Source organism: Notothenia rossii (genome assembly GCF_949606895.1).
Source record: "Notothenia rossii genome assembly, chromosome: 3".
In the NCBI taxonomy this organism is placed as follows: domain Eukaryota; kingdom Metazoa; phylum Chordata; class Actinopteri; order Perciformes; family Nototheniidae; genus Notothenia; species Notothenia rossii.
This window is the reverse complement of record NC_136901.1, coordinates 79,747,985-79,767,170: the sequence shown is the minus strand read 5'-3', so window position 1 is coordinate 79,767,170 and position 19,186 is coordinate 79,747,985. Positions and strand designations below refer to the sequence as shown.

The 19,186-nt window shown below is 42.6% G+C and overlaps 1 long non-coding RNA gene across 1 annotated transcript in view; it reads right to left on the bottom strand.

The window, feature by feature from the left end:
• Nucleotides 1–18,506: 18,506 nt before the first annotated feature.
• The window catches only part of LOC307034384, a 1,509-nt gene continuing 829 nt past the window's right edge, over nt 18,507–19,186 (bottom strand). Inside the window, exon 3 of the long non-coding RNA XR_013806875.1 lies at nt 18,507–19,038. This is a non-coding gene — a long non-coding RNA (uncharacterized lncRNA). The remainder of the gene's footprint in view (nt 19,039–19,186) is intronic.

Here is a 19,186-nt window from a genome sequence, read left to right as displayed (position 1 = left end):
AAGGACTGTGACTTCTCCATTGAGAGTGGAGGGGCACGCTGGATTAGCTTGATTTGCCTGTGAATGGGCGCTTTCCATTATTCTTGTTAGGGAGCTGTCACATCGAATTGAGAAAGTGAAAACCTCCTTTTATCCACCTTTTCCAAGTGAAACTGAACGGGCAATCAATAACTGAATTCAGGCCTAGGGGGAAAGTCAAGCAGAATGATATGGGGCTGTTATAAAGGGGGTATTTGTCAAATCGCTAATGGGAAAAAGCCGATAGCTGATGTAATTTTGGCTCAAGATGCTGTTTAATATAGCAGAAAATTGAAAATAAAGAAATTAAGTAATTTCGGTTCAAATAAAACTAGTTTTGTTTAGTATGATACAATTGTTTTGTTTAGTTTAATACAATTGTAAATATAAAATCTGCCACAGTTAAAAATTATATATACAATATAGTTTAACGGTTTATAATTATGGTAACAACACAAGTGACACACAAAATTACCTTAATCGATCAAAACCAGCCTTTTTATAATTAAAACTGATTTTTTTTCGAAAAACCATAAGAAAAATAAATGTTGAGTAACCATCAAGAAATAAAGTGAAGACTCTTAAGATATTCTATTTCATGGTATTGTGATATAATTATTGCTTAAATGTTACCACAAGGTAAAATGTATACAACAATAGGTTTATTATGTTACGATGATGATCATTTTGCGACAAATTGAATGTAACCCAAACATTGTTACAAGACCAAACAACCCGGGAGTGGCTCAGTTTTTATTATACGAATGACACCATATTGTTTTGGAGTTTCATTATATTGACCTTATTGTGCCATTGTGCTTGTTCTGACACCATGATAATGCCTGAATACAGAGGGAATTATGCTCTGTATAAATAGATGCCATAGTCAAGGATCGCTTCAATTATCCCTCTACACATTGACAACATGAACAGAATAAAAACTAAAGCCTTAGTCCAAGCTGGTCTCAAGGCACTCTTCAAACATTGTTTTGGCTTTTGTTAGAGGGGCAGAGGAACATCATCAGCATCAATGGCAATAGAGAAAAGAAATACATTCATCTGATACATTAACTGCTTTTATACAACCAAAGCAATAACTGAGAAAATAACTATTGAAAAGTAATTAACAATATTATAAGCTAAAAATTACATCGGCCATGTACGTAATAACAACCAGTTTTTTTTATTTGTTCTCCTTAATATATCATTCTTATATTGTAATACTGTTGAATATTCTTAATATTGTACATATATACAGTATATGAGCATTTGCAGCTATTTTCTACCATTTTAAGATTTCACATATTATCATGGTTAAGGGCTTCAAAACCCAAACCATTAATCAACAAATGTTCGCATATTGCTGCTTTCAATTTTTACGCTGGATGGAGAAAATGAATCGGATCATTTGGCCTCATCAATCAGTTTGGTAATTGATGTCTTAATCGTTACACAGTTAATTGAGCACCTTGATTGTTGCCTGTCATTGTTTAAAGTACCAGCCGGCAGCAGTTTTGGGGGAATTAGAACAAACGATAGGAATTTTTTTGCCTTGTAATTTTTGTTATATTAAAACCACTTTCTCCACATATTTAGTAGAAAAGCTCAGGGTGTTCTTGAAAGGTGTTTTTCTTTACACATCATTTGAAAATGCTGCTATTTTGATGAAATAACTCAAAAATAATGGTATAATGATTTTATTGAGTGCTCCTATCCTGCCAATGAGAGTGTGTGAGCGTAATTGTCATCAATCCATCTTCTGTGCACAGTGAGTTGATAACAGCCTATGAAAAATGACTCATGGCTGTAATGAGTGTCTCACCTCTGAGTGGTAACCACGTTAGCAGCCCTCTGTGGAACAGCGATTCCCCATTTATTCCACTTCACTGTTTTTTTATCCACCTCATATACCCTCTTACCTTCAAATGTCCACGAACAAATCCTTCTTTTCTCAATGCAACATTCGTTAAACACTAAAGGCCTTTGGCTAGGTAACTGAGGATACAGCGGCTAAAGGCTCTCATAGAGACACACTAACAGCAGATAGGTGTAGGATAGCGGCTATGGCTCCGGGGGGGGGGGGGGGGGGAGTCCTTAATTGAGTTACAGAATACTTTAATTACAACTGTTTCCCACATTCCTGCTCTTAACGCTTCACACACAATATGAGCCGCTAAGGGGAAAAAGAAACACCCAGTCCCAGCCCCGGAGTGCAGCTGCGAAGCAATTATCATCAAGCATCCTTGCATCTGTGTACAAACAATCCCACAGCTGCTGGCATTGATACTGTATATGCAGAGAGGAGCAGAGAAAGCCCAGGTTGACCCCGGAGCTCCAGTATTGCCTCTAAGACCATGACCCATTCATCTGAGAGGTATTTGTAACACCTATAAACACTCAACATGTTTACAATTTCAAATGAGCCATCACATTATGTTCAGCACAATGTGGGCTCTTTGTTTATATAGAATGTTGTATAAATGTTTGTATCATTGTGCCGAAAAAAGCCGAAAACATTAGGCGCCTACTGAATTACGTGTCCTTAATGTAAATCCGCAATTTTATTTAGACCAGTGTACTTTTGCACGTCTTTGAAAGGTTACCAGAGAAGGACATGAAGCCTATAGCCACAAAAGCGTTTTGCTCTTTCTTCCCCCTTTTCCTCCTCTCAAGTAGCTTTAAGGTTGGAAAACACCATCTTTTTCTACAGTGGTTGATGAAATATAATCAGCTGGTTTGAACTCTATTGCACCTAAACCCTCAGCTCCATGTTTTTTCCCAGAAATTCAGTTAAACTATTTGGTATATTCAGACACTTTGAAATCTCAACTGAATTTAAAATTAAATTATTTAAGACAACACTGCCGAGAATGAGTTGTAAAGACTGGACAGTAAATGGCGGTAAAGTTTAAGAGGTTTTTACCTATACAGTAGTTACGGAATTGTATTCTGTACATCCCCTTCACATGCAGGACACACTTCAGATTCATTTGTTTTTCAAATGTACATATGAAAATACATTTAGTCATTGCTTAAAGAATGCAAATGTTGGAAAATGTGTGTGGTGAGTGGGTTAATGTTTGTGACCAAAAAGTGTGAGTGGGCTAGTGAAAGTGAGTGAGTGGGCTTATTTGTGAGGGCAGCGTGACTGAGACGGACGATGACTTTATGACACAGAGGGGACAGGATCAGGGGCAGTCACAGAGGGCCTGGGTGGAGGTGGTGGTGCGGGGAGAGGGGCAGCCCTAGCTGTCAGCTCTGAGGGGCTGCTGGAAGACTCAGCAGGAGCCCAGCTTGGCCCCCGGGATGCCTTGTCACCACGGCGAGGCCCTGGAATGCACCGGCACACAAAGGGCTCCTGGGGCTCAGAGGGCACTCCGATTTGATAACCACATTAAAGTCCTAGCAACATCTGTTGGGGTGCAGGAGAAAGGCCTACTGCCAGGCTTTAACCCCCCGAAACTCGGATCATTAACCCTCAGCACTGTGAGAGAAGGGGGACAACAGCCCTCTATTTGTCAGCCGCTCTGCACAGTGCTGTGGGGGCTAATATTTTACCAGAAACAGCGTGAGAAGAGAAGCGGCCCTGGGCACCATGGAGGGTGCTCCTTCACACTTTACAAACACATTAGCAGGAACGTACAGTCTGTGTACTTCATGAAACTCACAAAAAAACATTTGCTTAACCTCCAAAATATAGAGGCCTTCTGAAAGTGTGTTCGTCATGGGTTACCATTCAAAAAGAAAACTCTTAAACTAATGTTCTTTAGTGCAGGGATCGCAAAGCCTCTTAGGAAATATGAAATACAAAAAAGGACAGATGGGCATAATTTTTATGTCATTTGTAGTATATTAACATACACAAAGATATGCGGGTGTTATTTTCCCCTGTGATTTGTTAATGTGTAGTTAGAGGCGAGGGGGGCCGAGTTGATGGAGGACGGAGAAATAACAGGTGTCCTGTCACAAAGACGCGTCTCAGGCTCCAGGATGCTCTGATGCTTCGTGGGTCAGCGCTAAGCCTCATCCACCTCCACAGGTTTCAAAGGGAAGGCCACCTCTCTGTAATGAATAATTAAGGAAACAAAAGGCCCCGAGGGGGTGAGAGGGTGGGGGAGGATGCGGGGAGCTGTGGAGGGCCTAATGCAACTAGGCCAGATGCAGCGAGAAGAGCTGAGGTTTTTGCCCCTGTGCTTCATAGAAAACATCATCCTAAATGTATTCCCTGGTGATGAGGGTCTGCAGGAGGTGCCCCCGATGCACAGGGTCCTCAAGTGCCTCCACACAAGTAATCCCATTCACTGCAGCTCATTACATGGGCAATTAAGTGCTGGGGTGGAGGAGCGGGGAAGGGTGGGGAGGGCGATGGCGAAGGCGAAGAAGTGTGTGTAGAGGGGTTAACCATCGTTGGGTTTTAAGGATTGAAAACCCCCCCACCAATCCAATCCCCCACCCAGCTTCGCCTTCGCTCGCCGGGCAGCCCCCTCCCAGCTCCTTCACCTGGGCTGGGTCTCTGCGGACACCTGCCTCTCCTAATGAAGATCCATGGCTTCATTTCCATTTCTGGAGTCATATCAGAGACTGCCAAGCACAAAACGGGCCTGTTTCCTCTGAGGCCTGGAGAGCCGGATAGAATGACACGGCTAAGTGCTCTGGCAGAGCGGGGCAGCTGCGGAGCCTGAAAATGGGATTTGGTTGGGGGTTCTGAAGTGGGGAGCTCGGATGGAGAGGACCTGATGTTTGGATTGGCCACAATGGCAGCCGTGTGCTACCTCAGCATCTCCCCGGCACTAATGAGGCTTTCTGCAGGGATGGAGGAGGAGAGGAGAGGGCATGAGGAGGTGGAAAATAGGAGAACAGAGGAGTGTCCCACTACACACCTACCTCACATGCCACTCTCACATCCGCCGCTGATAACAGCTTTGCTCACTCTTGAAGATACACACCAAAGATCTTGTATAACACAATGAGAACACATTCACGACTCACAAGCGCAGGTGTTGAGAAATATCTATCTTTTGGTTACTTGATATCGCAAGGCATTATTTACCCCATAATGCGCCGCTGTGCTTTACAGTAGTTTAAGCTGTGTCCTGTATAGCTGTCATGCAGTCCACTACAACTTTTAATCACAAAAATACAATACAACAATTTATAATAAGTGAAGAAAACACAAAATGAGAATAACTTTGGTAAGGTATACTTTGAAATCCTATGATTAACAGATGAAGTACTGCAGAAACTTGTTGATGGTCATAGTAAAGTCTCAGAAAACTTTACATGAAATCTAAAATATATATTCTTATATTTCATCAACAGCAGCCCTGAGCTCACACTATCCCGCCTTGTTACCCCCTGTGCTGGGAGCGCGTGTGTGTCTTTCAATACAGTGGTAGAGGCTGTGCTTGTTAACATGTTCTAGCTCAGTGACTCCTCTCAGCACCCCCGGGGTAGGGCCTCAGAGCTGAGCCAGGTGAGGAAGAGGAAGAGGAAGAGAGAAGGAAAACAAACAAGGTAACACCTCAGCCATATCACAGCTGCCTGCTCCAGTGACAGACCTGAAAGAAGTCCCACCCAGTTACCTCAGCTCATTTTACTCAGTCAACAAACAAACTTGGAAAAAATATTGAGTCCATATTAAGTCATGGGAGATTACTAGCCATGTCTTAGTGGGGGGTATAATATGTTGATTAATTGCAGGAAAATCAAAGTAGACTTAACGTTGCTGAAGGGTTCTGCACAATGTTTCTGACAAGAAAAAAAAAAGTAAATGCAGACGTTGATTTGAGGGAAAACCTAATTTCACTGGACACAATAATTCAGAAGCATGTCTCCTGTAGCAAAAAAAATACAGGTCAGAGCATGAGGCATAAAGGTGGCCTGTGTGTGTGTGTGTGTGTGTGTGTGTGTGTGTGTGTGTGTGTGTGTGTGTGTGTGTGTGTGTGTGTGTGTGTGTGTGTGTGTGGGTGTGTGGGTGTGTGTGTGTGTGTGTGTGTGTGTGTGTGTGTGTGTGAGTAGAGGTGGAGCCTGAAGGGGAGGGGGCTTAGGTGAGGATTGTGTATGGTGTCACTTTGCGGGCCCCTCTGCACTCACCTGGAACAGAGCACTTCCCCTCCCCGAGTCTTATCAGTTCCCAGAGGAAATACCTGCCGCAGGTAAACACGACCCTTCGACCCCTCGGCCATCCTCTCAGCAGACCCTGTCTCCCGTCCTGGAGCCTGTCTCTGTCTAAATCCAAGGATTAGCTCCACCACAGGCCTCAACACCCAGCTCCGATCATCACCTCTGCACACGGCCCCAAGTCTGCATCCAGGACAGGTCTTCTGACAACCCTTCGGCCTCCTGCACCATCCGCCTTAGATGTTGTTCTTCATGCACGGGTGAGGAAACCTTTATCCCCTCCACCCCCTCTTCAATCCCCACATCATTCTGTCTCAAATGTAATCTTATCTACATATCACCAGGTGTAACCAAATATCCCTCTTATCAACCGAGGTGTCTTCAGCTCTGTTTTGCATTGTCACAGGAGTGATTTATTCAGGTGGAAGCTGAATATAAATAATGTGTCATATGTCACAAGTATCGCGGGGTATTTTCGATGGAAGTTAGCTTCATTAGAGAACGAGCAATATGATGAATTTTTCAAAGTGATCACATTAAAGAATGATTGTAATTAAAATGGAGACGTAGTCTACTTTTAATGACTTTTGGAGTGTAATTAATTCATCTGCAGTATCTATAACAGAGTTTCTAATAAATGTGGGGGTGGTGATTTATTTTTAATTACTTTCTTGAGAATTTTGAAATAAGAGTTTTTCTATGAAATATGACAGTGATCAAAGCACAGCCGATGCCACACCCATACTCATTTTACAGATGACTTATGTACATGCTCATGCACTCGGGCACCCATGTGAATGCACACACAAAGCACACATACAAACTAGATTTTGACAGCTAGCTTTGGTCACTGGTACCTTAAAGATATAGCCTCCTTTTGTGATCCACAAAAAATAGAAATGCAGAAAGTAAAATGTGCAGAATATATCACAAAAAAAAGTTTTAGCGGTGTGTTTGAACTTGTTCTGCCAGTCTTGCTGTGATATCGCTGGGAAGAAGAGGAGGAGGGCGGGGGAAGCATCGCTGATACTCCCGGAAAGGGGACAGTCTCCCAAGGGAAAGCTGACCCTGTTAGAAGGAGTCAAAATTCCCACAATCCCCTGTCTGGCTCAGGACTGGGGCCACAGGGCGCTGGGCCATCCTTCCCCATCCTTCCCCCTCTTACCACCCCCCCCCACCACCTCCGCACCCATACCTCCACAGGGTCAGGGTTACTCTCTCACCCCTGGGCCAACTACATCTCCCCCTCTCCCCTCTCCCCAATCCCACTGCCCCCTCCTCCGCTGTCACCTGAGCCACACAGGTAAATGCTCGACTTTATTTGATGGATGCAGTTTCCCACGGCGACAGTGATGTACGCAGGGCCAGAAGCCCCTCCTCCCCCCCTACCTCTGTTGGAGTCTGGAGCTGGAGTGGTGATTTTCGCTGATAACCTCCTTGGCGCACCCCTCTCGGCTGGGGCAGAGGAAACTAGAGAGGACAAGACATCCTGTGTGACGCACCTGAGTGTACGCCTCATCAGGCTAAAACAAAGAGGGCTACATCCTAAGAGCTGCCCATTAGGACGTCTGCACACATCAGAATAACATACTTAGTGCTCGAAAGTGAATGTGATATGACTGTGTAATGAATATACATATTTTGTGTACGTATCTATAGTGTGTCTGTATTTGTGCTGGCAACTGTTGGAGACATTTTCCCATTTGTAGTATTTAAAAATGGATGATACACCAAGACTAAGATATTTCTTCACATGTGAAACACATGAACAAGCAAGTTATCTGAAGAACAAATCAAACAAAGCTCTTTACAGAGATACCCTGTAGATATGTAATATATAATTGTTTTAATGTGAACAGCTTATTGGATTAACCAATTGTTTTTTTTTTGTTATTTAATTTCCTAATGCTCAGTTTATGAAAGATTAGAAGCTGAATGTAAACAGTGTTGTCATGTAATCCCATGAGGGATGGGTAAAAGACATTTTGCATGACGCAGAAATGAATGTAGGCAAATGTGCTGACTTCATCATATTGAGTCATAACATCTATTTATAAAATGATTCAGCATAAGTAAAGTATGTTTGTGGTTTCCTCTATCAGTCTCCCTGTGGGGCTAAAGGTCTGCTCTAATTAAACATTAAGTGTAAATGAAGTGTCGCCAAAACAACACCTTAATTAACAAAAAATGACAGTTTGGTTATTTATCAGTGACAATCCTTCCCTCTGTCTCCTCCTCTCTCCTCCCCATTATTAGCAGATAGCGCTACATTAGAGATAAGCCGGACAATGGCCGGAGTGACGGCCTGGATCACAGTTGTTTCTTATCTCTCACCTCATCTGCAGCCTGTGGTGTCTCTGTCAGAGGATGTTGTTAAACCAAGTCAAACACTCAAACATCCTGTGGCATCACCCTGCCTATATAGTCCACAGCCTCAAACACACACAAATATACACACCTCTCCTTTATGGCAGTTCACACTTGGCTGGGGCCTGGCTACTGTGGACGGTTCACGGGCCCGGGCCGATGTTTGCTGATCTGAAGAGATCCTCCACTCCTTTTGGAAGAAATATGGGAAATAAATAGTGACATCAAGTTAAACTTAAATAAAGGTTATGTAAAACCCAGAGGATAGTTTTCATGAGGAAATGAGTAAGCAGAAGTATAAGTGATTGGGATTGTGATGATTGAAGCCTCAGAGCGGGTCAATTTTAATAACCCAATAAATCAACTGGCAAAATAAAATGATGGATCTTATTATAGTGTAAAAATGATTAAGTAAAATCAAAGCGAACTCCTCAGGGAGGCTCTTTTTGACCAACTTTCATCAGCAGTGGCCTTCAGAGTGCTTACACGATAGCACGCACACACACACACACACACACACACACACACACACACACACACACACACACACACACACACACACACACACACACACACACACACACACACACACACACACACACACACACACACACACACACACACACACACACACACACACACACACACACACACACACACACACACACACACACACACACACACACACACACACACACACACACACACACACAGTGAGGGGAGGAAGCCCCGGTGCAGGCAGGTTAATATTAGGAGCACTTGACAACAATGGTGTGTTATGAGGTGCTGCAGCGGTAATAAGGTCTTTGTTGGGACTTTAGAGCACAGCCACATCACATCATTACTCATCCTGGGAGACCAGTTGCCAGTCGGCATGGCAACCGGGACTTGGTTGAAGCCAGAAGCAAGACCAGAATCTCAATGCCCGGTGAGAGCAGACACACACAAAGAATGTTCTGGTGGACGGAGAAAGTTTACAAGTGGCCACGCTGACCCCAGACCAGCGCCTCTGATATGGGACAGGGTTGATCTGAAACCTGGGAAATGATGGAAAATCATGTCTTTACTGGAAAGTCTACTTTAGTGTGATATAACTTGCACATTTAATTTGACAGCACAATTTAATTGTAACATTATGTTTAAATACATTTTGTGCATTTTTACTACAAATGTGCAATTTCTTTTTTTAAATGTGACAATGTTACTGGCTCCTTCAATTCCATGATATGTTAAATAACTTTTTTTCAAATACTGCTAGTTATTTTTTACCATGGTGTACTTATTTGTTTTTGTTTTTATTAACCCGTAGTTGCCTCATTATTTAATTTGTAAGTCTACTCTTTTTACTTTTGCCTTTCATCTGCACTACCTGTTTGTCAGCTGGGACGAATAAAGGATTCATATGATTTTATCCTGCAAAATAAACTTTCGTTAACTTCAGATAAACAACAAGACTGGCGGATTATCCAATCAAACAGGAAGTGGATTCAATTCAGCCCTCTTCCCTTTCCATCTGCCCCCACGGCGAGTGTGTGAATGAACAGATTAGGAGTGGACAGTGCAGTCAGTGGAGGTATGCAGCGGTGTGAGAATTTTATCCTGCAGGTTGTTGGGTGTGTTGGGTCAGTGAGGAGCGGTCAGCAGCTGCTGCCTGGCCTAGGTCCCACAGTTCCCAGGCTGGGGGGATTGACAGGCCAGTAATAAAATCAGGCGCCCTGGTTGGGCTGTGTGCGGCCCATTGTTCCCCCAGCAAGGCCCGCGGCTGCTGTTTACTTTCTCCCATATGCATTATTCAACGGCACAGGAGCTCCCGGAGAAAGGGGCCCCATTCAGGGATCCTCTTGCCCTTGTTTTGTTTTGCTAATTTTCAATTAAAATAAACCATCTCTTGCCAGTGCCATGGCTGAGTGGGGAAGGAGAGAGGGACACTGTCCCTGCCATTTGGGCCGTCTGAGGAGATTAGACCAAATGTATAAATGAGAATAAAGTGGGATGTATCATTCCTACTGTCAGTGATATGTTTTTCTACAGTAGGATTTAAATGGAGATAATGAGAGGTGTTGCTGTTTCAGTTGAGAGCATACGCTGGCCTCTTATTTATGTTATTGTTTTTGAACATGTACCCCAGCATGACCTAATTTTTCAAAAAGCGGATTAGATTATGTAAACATGAATCACATCTTCATTTATTTTCAGCCAGCCAACAAGTGCCCTTTGTCACCGAAGCACATTACGAATCTCACCCTTGAGGTTGCAGGAGGAGGATTCCCATATTGAAAGGGAAAGTGAGAACTAATCACAAAGACAATGGCTTTTCAATAATGGCTCCCAGAGGTCATTAAATGAAGCCAGCCAGGACAGCCTGGGCTAATCAATAAGTCCAGTGATAGCTCTCTTTTTTTTGTTGCCTCTTTCTCACAGGAGGGGGCCTAGCCAACCTCGTGGAGAGCAGGGACAGATGCGGGGACAGTGGGGAACCAGCAGAGTTAAAGATTCACCACACATCTGTCGCTTCAGCCAGGGCGGCAACTCCTAGTCTGCCCCCGCTGACAGCCTGCCTGCCTGACGCCATGCCTACCTGTGGCTGTGGTGTGTTGCAGAGCTTTGCCATCTGTCTCTCCTCTGGGGTCTGTTTGCTTGATTTCCTTCATGTCCCTCTAATTCATCCCTTTGACCTTTACCATTATATTCCCATTTTCTTATTATGTAAACCCCCCACTAACACCCTTATTAATACACACACAAACACCTGATATCTCACATCCTTATCGAAAAAAATCACTGCCTAAAATAATCTGGAAAGCAGTCTTACTTGGCAGGCACCCAAAGCCTTCACTCTCGCTACCTGTCAAATGCTGATAATTAGAGAGTTTAACAGCAACCTGTTGTAGCACGTTTTGGGTCTTCACAGCCAACATTCATTCAACTAAAACATTTACCACAGCACATATCAAGAACAAGCATGTCACCCTCCACACTATCGTCTGAGGATCTGCTTCTGTCTGTAAAAGGGGAATGGTTTCTCTGTGACGGGCATTGGACCCACACTAGCCAGTTAGTGTGCGGTGAGTGGGGATGTGAATGTGGAGGGCCTCTTGGCTCCGCTGGACACAGTCTGTTCCCCCGCTGGGTGCAGGTGAGCTCTCAATGCAGCCCTCAGCACCTGCCCTCTTTGTTCCGTTGTTGATGGCTTTATGGCGTGAAGGGGATCCGTCTGTCTGGCTCTCGTAAAGCCAGCGGCGCGAGGCCTAGTAAAAGCCACACTGCTGCCAGGGCATTGTGTGGGGCCCCCATTGCTCCCAGAGTGACCCCACCAGTCAGTGAGGGAGCGTGGTTTAGCGCCCAACACAACTGTCGCACATGCTTATAGCGTGCATCCATATGGGCATTTACATTAACACAAATAAATACATGAAAAACATGCAAGCACATATGTGAGTGTACATACGTGGGGACATATGGAGGGGGTCCCCAGAGCTGTAGGATGATCACTCCTCACAGTGTGCCAAAATCAAAACAACAACAGTTTACTGTCGCCTCTCTGTCATTATTCATTCATCCCTCAACACTTAACTGTAAGAAATATACAATGACAACTGAAGCAGGTTCAATAGTTACTCCCAGGTGATAGAGATCGGATTCAAGTCCACACAATATAGTATGATTATAATACTGTAGGTGGTGGAAAGTAACTAATAGCTCTTACTCAAATACTAAGCTTTTATGTCTACTTGACTCAACCTCTTGATATAATGACATGTTACTTTGCAGATTAAGACAAGACAAACAGTATGATTATTTAATAACATATATATAGGAGACAATGTTGTGTGTTAAAATAATGGCATATAGCCCAGGCTAGATAGAATTAGCAATGATGTGTCAACATAAAAACTACTTAAGGCAAAACTCATAATTGTTCAATAATATAGGCCTATGACTTTCCATCGTGTTCTTTTGTCATTGATACATTAGTAATTTTGGTAATTAGAAAATATTGGTTTAATTTTACTTAAGTATTTCCTTATTTGTTATACTCTTAGTAATAAATAAGCAGGTAAATTAGTACTTTTGCTACCGTATCCTTTTTAACATTTGTGTATAATACGACAAGTTTTATACGAGTTTATGATCACAGTACATTTGTCGAGTGACTCTGTGGGATCGCTTATTATTGCAGAGCTACGTCATTTATTTTGCAGTATAGTTTTATTTTTTATTGATACTATCAAGGGAAAAACACAGGGAATAACTTTTAGCAACATATTTCCTAAAATACTTGTACTATTCAAGTGCACGGCAGTGTGTGTCTAAGAGGGTTTGTTGAAGCCTTCACATCAGTTTGAGTGACAAACACTGAGGCCCAGACCCGATAAAGCAGCTCAATGGTCGTGTGAGGTCAATGATTGCACAGAAATAAGCCCTACATAAATGTTTAATTTATATGATTTTCCTGGATATGAAATCTTACTGATAAGCTCAAGCAAATTAAGTAGCTGAAAGGAAGGCCATAAGCAGTTTGGTATTTGAGATCAGGTCTTTGAGTAGGAGCATCTTAGAAACCAATTACCAGACAAGAAATAGATCATTATTTTTTCTTAGAGGATTGGGTTGCGGGGATGTGGGGGGGGGGGGGGGGGGGGCAAAGGTGGTTGCTAAAAGGAAGGGAGGGTTTTCTAGATTGAGAAGGGAGGGCACAATAAAGACATAATCATCGACCCTCAACTTTTCCTATCCAACTTTCAGATTTTAATTTGCCGTCTGTGAAGTGGTACCTAATTTACTTTCGCCTCATCCCTTCAATGCACCATTGTTGCCGCTGCTGAGATTCAGAGCTTCCTCTCTTAGCTCACCTCGGCGTGAAATTGGTTTAATGAAGCTGAAAGGTATGGGGTTCTCACAACACTGTGGATTCCAGTGACACTGCTTGATCCACCCACCCCTCCTCTTGGTCCCTCCCCCCCACCCTCCCTCAACCCGGCTCCCTGTGCACTCGCATTACGGTGACAATTTATAACACACCCCACAAAAGATCCCTATCTCACACATTACATCAGTGCATATTACTGTCGCTTTGAGAGAGCCAACTCTCAGGCAAACGCTGGAGGGGGAAAAAAAAGAGACTGGCCGATCAGTTTGGGTATATGGCATGCATGAGGCACTTCAGATTAACAGCTTATACCAGTATTAAAATGGATCAGATACTTGACTGGTAAGAGACCAAGAGATAGTTTTAAAGTGGAAGAAATAAAAAAAGGTGAGGTAAATGTGAAAAAACTGAGATATGAAGAGGTGAAACTAATCGGGGAGAAACGTTGCCTGTTTCTCCCACCTCTTCCAATCTGACCCTGTGAAAGGTGTTCTCCTGTTACCTGTTCTGCTGGGTGTGGTTTCTAATGGGAATGGGGAAGGAAGTCCTGTGGGATTATTGTGTGTGTACGTGTGTGTGTGTGTGTGTGTGTGTGTGTGTGTGTGTGTGTGTGTGTGTGTGTGTGTGTGTGTGTGTGTGTGTGTGTGTGTGTGTGTGTGTGTGTGTGTGTGTGTGTGTGTGTGTGTGTGCACATTACATTAATATGATCCCCTTAAGTCATATCGCTTACTTCTTCTCGTCCCATTTTAGGACAATCGAATGGAAATGCACCCGTAACCAAATATTCCAGCCTGTACCACTCGTTTCTGGTTTGAGGCCCAGTTTGGAGCTGGTAGTTTGGGGAAGAAGAAAAAGAGAAGAAATAAAGAAGGCTACGTTAGTGTAAGGAAACAGTAGGATATGAAGGTGTCCCACTGAGTTGGCTTCCCATGCCAAAGGTGAAGAAATATGGTAAGCAGATGTTTTGTTAAAGGATAGGCTCGCAATGTTTTCAAGTATGTCCTGTAAAGTAAGTCAGGTGCCTATATGAACCTTAAAACAGGTTTTGTTTGCTGTTTATATTGGCCCTGAAAAGATGGTAATGTGTTTCCAAAGTGATTTCCAAACTGATTTGGGACAATATAAGAAGCTCTTATTCCATTAAAGCATGTGAAAAGTTGATCTGAAGCTCATATGAGGCCTACACAGGCTTAGTTAGACAATTAATATTTAGTATTTTTTGTACATTTTCTCTTGAGAAACGAAAAAAGGGTTAGGGTTATTGTAAAACTTTTTAAGAAACTCTCATGATTTTACAAATTGAGAGATAGATATTTTCCCCAGTATCCATTGTAAAAAAATCAGGAAGGAATCTTTAAACAGGAGGAATTATTTCAGCATATTACAGAATGGAAGTTATCAGACTGATTTGAAAAATGTGAATATATCGTCTAATGCAGAGGGGCAGAACACTTTTGACAGGAGAGAAAGAGAGCAGATAATGGAAGAAATACAGAATGAAAGATAAAGAAAGATAAAGAAAAAGAAGGAAAGGAACAAGTTAAAAATCTTCAAGGGAAAGAGAATAGCCTAAGGAGATCAGGAGAGGGACAGGGCCGACTCACAAAGGCTTCTTTACCCTGTAATGACACGGACATTATGCTGAACTTTGGCTGCCGTAACTCAAAAAGAACGACCACTTTCACTGCTGTGGAGCTCCGGCCAGCAGCACGCACTACTGTTTGTCTTTCAAATGCCATTGTGGGTGAGGCCACTAGTGTACGCACAAAGTGCCTGTTACAACTTTCTATTCACTGTGGGATTGTGAAACTCACAAAGGAATGTCAAATTACCGTTCTATGATTTTGTGCAATTTCAAATGTCCAACCATCGTCTTGTCAGCAAATTAGTTTTAAGCACTTTCCTGTTTCCTGTGATTTTCACGTAGAGGCTAGTTTAGAGGCATACAATTGGTTATATGTATAGCACTCACACACAGTTACACAGAGAGGAGTACTAAACTGTTGCAATGAGCTTCTTCCCAAGCTAAAACCTGATCTGCATCAGATAGACTGGGAAGATTACAGCTTAACAAAACCACAGGAGTGCTATCTTTTACAGGTAATTACTCAATTATCAGTAAACACTGTCGCTGGAGACACAAAGCCATACAGGGGATCACACAAACCGCTGAATGATTCACTTCAACAACACGACAACATGCATTCACTAAGAGGATAGCCATGTGAAGAAAGGGAAGAAGTTATTACAACAGCTTGTCAGAACCTCATTATAAAAGAAAAGAATTGTCATTGACACAAAAGTACATGTGTTTTTTGGCGTGACTTCTGTTTCCAAAAAACTGGTGCAGTAGATTCATGTAAATGCTAAACTAGTCCAGCTTGAATTTATAAAAGCGAAACACCTTTCTATTATTAGATATTAAATGCCTCACAAGGACAAGCAGTTCACCTCCCAGGTTGGCCTTGACATTACTGCTGATCACCACTAGTGGGAGCTAGTCAACAGTTGACATGAGGCTCCCCTGCAGGCTATAGCTCAGAAGAGTTCTTGTTTAAACCGTGTTGGGAACCAACATTGATTTCATATGTTTGTTTTAAGACACAGGTAAGGACTCAGAAAGCCAGGTAGATAAACAGATAGACGGGTTTGCAGAGACTTGGTGTTAGGTTACACTGATGTAGGCTGAAAGGATGAGCAAACCCAGAGTCCTTTCATTGGTCTGTAAACATTTAGGCAGAACCAACAGAGGGAATAAGATGTGACACTTGCCCTGATATGCTGAGCTGATACAGAACTGACTGAGAAGATATAACATTAAACGTTATAAGATTTTATTTATTCTTTTTTTAGGCTGTTGTTTGAAAGGTTAGTCAGAAAGCAGCATCTTTACACCTGAAGCATGAAACCACACACACTTAAACACACAACCAAGGATGGAGACTCCATATGGTGTTACCTGCCTGTGGTCTGTGGTCTGGCTTAAAGATATTGCCCACGGTCCTTCCCTGCGGTCCTACACACTCACCACAGAGGTTAACACACACTCAGTGAAACACTCTCCTCCGCTGAAGCAGCCCTGCAGGCCCTCTAAATCTCTCCTGAGACTACCTGCCGTGAGGTAATGAGGAATTAGAGGGAAGGAAGGAGGTCTGCTGAAGATTTACAGGTTTAAACTCCTGTAACTGTCACCCAGGCCTGTGGCTATGTCAATAACAACAACAACCACCTCCTAACCAACACACCACCTCACAACGACTGGGGGATTTGTAAAAGGGGGAGGGATAGTGGATAACACTCATGTAAAGAAAAAAGGCAGCTTTAAATTAATCTTAATTTGTAAATCTGTCATAGACTCTAACCTCTCAGTCGTCTATTAAAAGCTCATATGAGTTATTTCTGTGCTATTATTTCCTCTATACAGTCAGCCTCTGACCTCTCTACTCCATACATAGATTTGACTTTCTTTCTGAGTAAATTTGCAAATACCACAATAGGTCCTACATCACATACATTTATTCATCTCTTTAAAAGTGTTTCTAAAGGCTGACTAATTAAGGGTAGTTTTCTTTTTCTTCCTATAAAATTAATATAAATAGAAAATCAAGGCATTTTATGTTTGTTTTTTGGGCAGATAAATATAAAAGATATTAGATGATACATACATTTCCATTTGATGTCTCTTAGGCCTTTTATGGGACAGGTCATCTAGGAGCACTGAAATAAAAAGAAATCAAAGATTAGACAGAAAAGGGCAAATTTCAAAGCAATAATTATAGTCAAACATAAAACATAAAAACATCCTCAAGAACAGGCTATTTAAAAGAACCTGTGTGTTTAGCACTTTAGCATTGATAGGTTGCTGTTGTTGACCTCTAAGTGTAGCCGATGGTATGTACACTAATATGCTTGAATTAGTCAGTTATGCAGTGTTTTCTCACACAGAGCTTGCGCGACAAACTTCTGCACCCATTCCAGTTCGCTTCACCCAGCAACGAGCTGGTAAATGCTCTGAAATAAGATAATTTGATTTCTCTGTGAGCCTTTATTTACTTCTATGCTTCATATCCCTTTTTCCTATACCTTTACAATGATAACTATAAATGATTCTCCCTTCCCTACACCTCATTAAGTTACTTTCAGCTTCTCATTTGGACATCAAACAGTATGTCAATAAGTTTATAATTGCTACATAAAATTAGAAAACTAAAGCTATGATACACAGACAAGAGATTAAGTATCTACACACTCACATATAAAGTCAGAGTGGGTGCTTTAAAGCAGTTTCTCAACTGTGTGATGATCAAAAGGAGCAAAACTTACTGATATAATCTTATGTCACACAAAGATAAGCACTGTCCCTGATTTATAGTTAAGAAGGAAACAGATATTGGCAACACAAACCATCCAAAAGTATCTGCAAAGGATCCTACTATGTGATGTTATCAATGCCTTTGAGGTAACAGACTACATCCTTTACATTTGTCATCATCACACAGATACATACACACAGACTGACTCATTCAGCTGTCATGAAAATAACCTCAGGATTAAGATCATACCAAATGACTGTGAAAACCATCATGACTTCATATTTGAAGGGTTGATTCTCTGTGCTATTTTGAGCTTGTGAGATACTGGTTATTTGAGATCAAATTTCTTGAGCTGATGAAAATATGAAGATACACACCTTTCTAAGAATTGTCGTAGGGGAGGCTGTGGCTAAGTGGATAGTATGATGGACTTCGAATCAGGGGATAGCAAGTTTGAGTCCCACTGCAGTCAGCATGTCGTTGTGTACCTGGGCAAGACACTTCACCCCAAATTGCTCCTGTGGGGATTGTCCACAGTACTGTACTTTGGATAAAAGCGTCCATCATGTAATATAATGTAATGTCGTACACACATGCATCACAGACAACGAGTGACACTGAGTGACAGATAGGAGGCTCCCTCTCTCGGTACCGACAATACAGTGAGCTATTTACCACAGGGGCCCCATGTTCAGCATATGGGCTTACACCCAGGACAGGTATGTACCGCGCAATTACCAGACTCGTTCAGAGCATGCAATAATCAGTAGGTGCTGTACCATTAAGTATGGGGGCGGTGGCGCAGACAACTTTAAAGAGACCACTAGTGTCAGGTGTCCATATTTACTTCACCCGACTAATTTTCCCTGCCTTACAAACCTACGAGGTTGTCCTACGACAGTCTTGCAGCATGACATGGGTTGCAGTGGGTGTGTCCGAGCATGGGAGAATGTGTGTAGGTGTGCTTCTTACAGTTTTAAAAATAGGAAATGCCTGAGAGACAACTGACGAACTGAACACATGCGTGTGTTTATGTTTGTGTTGAGGGAGAGCGTGTGAATGTGGCTCAAACGTGTCTACATCTGATACACGGCATGCCAAGAGTGTGTGGGGAATCTGCGCAGACAGAGATAGACACAATGTATAGATGACAAGAATGTGTGTGGTGTATGTACAGGAAAAGGTATAGATAGTGGTGAATGTACGGTAGTGAAGAATGCGAAGAGATTTGCGTGATTTTTTACACTCTGTTTGTGTGAGTATGCATGCGTGAATGTTGAGCCATGTCTGCAGGGTGAGGTGGAGGCCGATGCTTTGGCAGCAGGTCTGGCACGTCTTTCAGGCCTAAACCTGCAGAGGAGAGAGTCAGGGTGAAAGGCAGAGAGGGAGGGAGGGCAAATAAGTGTGAGAGTCTCCCTGCCTTCATGGGATATGCTTCACTTGTAGCCCAACATCACTAAAAACACACATATGGACCCAGTCAACTTAGAAGGGTGCA